We start from the raw sequence: 5,107 nt of genomic DNA, 5'->3' as shown, positions 1-5,107 counted from the left end.
GGCCATCGAATGAATATCAACGGTGTGATATCTGTGATAGTAAAAGTAAAGTGAAAGTAAGTATTTTATCTGAAATGTTTTGTGTTGTCTGTCCATGTTGCGAACATCGGTAAGTAATAATATCTCAGAGAATATTTATATTAACGCTCAGCTGTGGCCAATTTAAGGGAAGTAACGGTTTATGATTGTAGCCAATTACTTTGTATTACAGTTTCTACTTCTGCGATTGTTTCGGAGTTAAATTGCTCAGCATAATTATTTGAGACCTCCACGTCTTCTATTAAGTGGAAACCAGCAGTTGTTATTAAACGGTATAGTTGATTTTATCCGACGCGTGAATTAATGGCAGGCTTTGCCCTATGCAAAAGTCGGTTAACTTCCAGCTCTTCGACCAACTTACTTCTTTACATATTAGAGACATAACTCTCACATTGTGACACGTCGACTAGACGTAGTGACACTTGCTTTCTGGTTTCTATATACTGGGTGGGTACAATGAAAGTGCAGCTCCTCACGGAAGTCCACTGTAGGCTGTAATTATCGTATGGCAGTGACACTTGGTCGATATCCTTGTACGTTAATGCAGTATCGATTTACGCAAGAAAAGAAAATTAGAATGAGATTTTCACTCTGCAGCGGAGTGTGCGCTGATATGAAACTTCCTGGCAGATTAAAACTGTGTGCCTGACCGAGACTCGAACTCGGGACCTTTGCCTTTCGCGGGCAAGCGCTCTACCATCTGAGCTACCGAAGCACGACTCACGCCCCGTCTCACAGCTTTACTTCTACCAGTATCTCGTCTGGTAGAGCGCTTGCCCGCGAAAGGCAAAGGTCCCGAGTTTGAGTCTCGGTCGGGCACACAGTTTTAATCTGCCAGGAAGTTTCATATCAGCGCACACTCCGCTGCAGAGTGAAAATCTCATTCTGGAAACATCCCCCAGGCTGTGGCTAAGCCATGTCTCCGCAATATCCTTTCTTTCAGGAGTGCTAGTTCTGCAAGGTTCGCAGGAGAGCTTCTGTAAAGTTTGGAAGGTAGGAGACGAGATACTGGCAGAAGTAAAGCTGTGAGACCGGGCGTGAGTCGTGCTTCGGTAGCTCAGTTGGTAGAGCGCTTGCCCGCGAAAGGCAAAGGTCCCGAGTTCGAGTCTCGGTCGGGCACACAGTTTTAATCTGCGAGGAAGTTTCAAAAGAAAATTAGTTCAAATTTTGGTCACCAGGAGTAAATCTGGCGTTGTGAATATAAGACATATGTATATAAATGTTTCCATATGTAATGGATTAGAAATGGGACGTGGGCAGAAAAGGTTAAACAAGTGGAAACGCTTAACAAGTGAAAAGACGTAATGCGGAAATTTTAAACATTGCTTAAAATAATCTGTTAAGTATGAGCACTGGAGACTACCAAGTTTAGCTGCCATACTATAACTGCAGCCCACTCTGGACCTCTGTCAGTAGTTGCATTTTTAATTATAACCACCTGATATTTTTGCGATTGTCATAACAACTAATTATTCCAGCTAAAGGAGAAATACACTTACATTAGGCAGATTATAATAACACTTTATGAGTTACCAACTTTATTCTTGATTTATTATTACTTCTTTTCCTTTGGCTTTGGTTTGTTTTTCTTCATGCTTGGGTGAAACTAACCGAATTCCCTTTGATTTTGCTGGGCGCGGAGTGTGTATTAGCTTCAGTATTTAATATTGAATTTGGTGCAGGTAGTTTTACTTAAATTTTTTTAGCAGAATGTACTAGAATTGTATTTGTAAGTGTACTATTGGCTTTAATTTTTTTAGTGTAAACTTCAGTATCGTGTCTTGTGTCATTTAGTAACGAACAAAGCCAGTATAAACATTGTGATGCAGTGCATGTTGATATGATTTTCAAACAACATTCTTTAAAGTTTTCCGTTGGAACTAAATTGATATAAGTACCTCGTAAGGTTGGATCCAGAATATAAAGACTCGTATCTTCCGCACTAGTAGAAACCGATTACGGAGGATATATGCCTTGTGTGGGTGCACAAAGAGGCAAACCGCTTACGCCTGGAATGGCGGAGCGTCTAAACCTACAGAGACGCATCGCGCGTGCGTTCGGCTGACAGCGAAGGGCTAAGAGCCCCTTAAAGAGCCAGCGCTATTCGTGGCCGGCGGCGTCCCCTGGGGTCCCTTCCCTTGTTCCGTAGGGGAAGGCAGCTCTTAAAGCTTCTCCCATTTCTCTTCGTTTAGTCGACTACGGAGACGGGTTGCAAAAGGACAAAGAAGACAATTACCTTTTATTCCTTTGTTCCCTCCGAGACCTTTCTGTAACGTATCACAACTCTCTTTTCCATCACGTCGCTATGATCTATTGCTACAGATGTAGCGAGCTTGTTAAAGGTGTAGCAATCATAGTTTTTGTTCGTATGTTGTTTGCATCGTATGTGTGGCGCAAATTGTGAACCAGTCATCCACTCTCGTACTCTGTTGGTACTGTGCTTTGATGCCAAACCATTAAAATCTGTTAACGTACTCAATGGTTCAAATGGCTCTGAGCAATATGGGACTCAACTGCTGTGGTCGTAAGTCCCCTAGAACTCAGAACTACTGAAACCTAACTAACCTAAGGACATCACACATATCCATGCCCGAGGCAGGATTCGAACTTGTGACCGTAGCAGTCGCGCGGTTCCAGACTGTAGCGACTAGAACCGCTCGGCCACTCCGGCCGGCCGTACTCAATGCAGGCCACCTCTACTGACGCACACGATGGTTAAATGTTTATTCTGAATGGAAACGCCCCCGCTAGGAATGTTACAAAAATATTCATAGCACTGACGTGCAGTCCGTTAAGTCCTCTACTCTCTTCACATGGTCTTCAAACAACTCATCGTTCCGATGAGCAGGAAAATAACTCCCCTTGATCAGTGGGCGCACATCCCCGCAGACAGGCAGTTTATACCATCCGACCGCCTAAATTCCAGGAAGGTACTTATCACGCAATGGCTCCGTCATCGATTGTTCTCATCGGAATTAAAATCCGATAATACTGCTAGTCAGTCAAACCTAGCAGTCTGCCATGATCTTGCAACTCTAGAAGAATATAAAGCACCTGTTCAACCTCCTCAACAGATTTCACAGAAAACAATCCCTCACACCACAACAAACCTGTTAGCAGGTTAAGTAATTTCGTAAACATTCTGGACAATGTGGCACTCTATTCACGGCTGGCGTTCTTACTAGCCCTTGGTTCCGTAAGTAAGAGCACACCTCTTTCCCAGACTCGCCAATATCCTTGCTTAATCTGTGCACTCTGTCGAGTGATTCATCTACCTGTTGAAGCACCTGCTTACAACAGGTATCTGGCACGGTTACGCTACACAAAACCTGAACCTTGTTAGCATACTGCACAATTTAAAGAAAGTCAAGGTACAGTCCATCCACAATTAAACCACCAGCACAGTACAAAATACAGCCTTCAATGATTTTCGCTGCTCGACCTCCAGTTCGAACAACTATCTCAAGGATAACAGGTTTATGTCTTCCATGGCATTAAGCAGTTACACTCCCTTAATTGGAATAAATGTACGCAAAAAATTTGAAAAGGACGATATACGAAACTACAGTTGAGAGCGTTGCTCTATATGGTGTTGAATCAAAAAAGGCGATGAAAGTGACCGCCCTCGACTTGTAAACACAGTTGTACTCGACGCTGCAGATTCTCGGGTGTTGCTGCCAGAACAACTTAGTTTGCGCTAATAGTACCGTTGTCTGTTAAGCAGCCATGTTGTCACAACCACTCTAACAAGGAAAACTTCCCATCGCGCTTCCCTCGGCTTTAGTGGTACGGTAGTCCAATGTATAGCCCGTCAAAAGCTGAACACGGATCAAGTATGAAAACAGGAAGAAGGTGTACTGAACTGTGTGAAAAAGGAGCAAATCTCCCAAATCTCCATCTTGCCCTTTTTATCTCTCAAATTTAGGAACTGTCCGTTCGGACATTGACCTATCTGTTCGCTGTATTCAAATTTGTGTCTATGTCGCAGTGCAACAGCGACCTGTACGAAAGGGACCTACAGATGCACATACTTCCTATTTCTCCTACACAAGTACCATACGTTATGACTCGGAAGTTATGACTCTTGAATTCCTTTGTTGTTTTCATTGCTGTGAGAGGTCTATGTGTCATCTGGCCTACTCTCACTATTCATTACATTTACTTACGACGGCTGCTTTTGTCCATGGCTCTTACAATCTCATTTGGGGAAACAGACTTCGCAAAAAGTTCTACTTGTTCTTACTAGAGAGAAACGGACTTTCAAGCAGTGCCTTGCTGTTAATACGAGCAGGAGGAAGAGGGCGAGGTTAGTGTTTAACGTCCTGTCGACAACGACGCCATTACAGACGGAGCACAAGCTCGGCTTATGGAAGGATGGGGAGGGAAATCGACAGTATCCTTTTGAAAGGAACCATTCCGTGATTTGCCCGAAGCGATTAAGGGAAATCACGGAAAGTCTAAATGGGGATGGGCGGACGCGGATATGAACCGTCATCCACCCGAATGCGAGTCTAAAGTGCTAACCACTGCGCCACTTCGCTCAATCTCTTCGTACGAGATCACTCTTACTTAAAACTAAAAAAGGAAACCACCGGAAGGAATTCTGCGCTATTTGAAATTCAAAATACACAACAATAGGTAATACAGGAATATCAAACGTCTCTGAACAATTGCGACTGTAGAAAGCTATATCTGTCACTACAGAGTGTTTAGGGATACTGATATTAACTCATAACATTTCCTATCATCAAAGTACATCTTCATTACATTCCTGCGCAGGGTACAACAGCAGTGTGATTCGGTTATTGAAGGGAATTCATAATGCTAGAACATGAAAAATGGGAATATAATAAGACGACATTGACAGACGAAGGATGAAATGCTTTTCTGAAACTCATTGCTGCCAGGTAATAAAATACGAACAGGTGTAGAGAAAATTAGATCAGAAAGCAATATTTACTAGTAAAATGAACTAAAGATAATAAAGCCAACAACAGAGAATAGAAAATCTGACATCGAGAGGTGAATTACCAGGAAGCGAGATTGAAACTTTAGAGGAAGAGAAGTT

The 5,107-nt window shown here is 42.9% G+C and overlaps 1 non-coding gene across 1 annotated transcript; it reads left to right on the top strand.

The window, feature by feature from the left end:
- The first annotated feature begins 1,084 nt into the window (after positions 1 to 1,084).
- Trnas-cga (transfer RNA serine (anticodon CGA)) lies at positions 1,085 to 1,159 on the top strand. The gene has a single exon. It is a non-coding gene; the product is annotated as a tRNA-Ser (tRNA).
- Positions 1,160 to 5,107: the final 3,948 nt, after the last annotated feature.

The sequence above is a fragment of the Schistocerca cancellata genome, chromosome 2 (genome assembly GCF_023864275.1).
Source record: "Schistocerca cancellata isolate TAMUIC-IGC-003103 chromosome 2, iqSchCanc2.1, whole genome shotgun sequence".
Taxonomy (NCBI): domain Eukaryota; kingdom Metazoa; phylum Arthropoda; class Insecta; order Orthoptera; family Acrididae; genus Schistocerca; species Schistocerca cancellata.
Note: the sequence above shows the minus strand (reverse complement) of the source record. Positions and strands in the feature narration are given on the sequence as shown.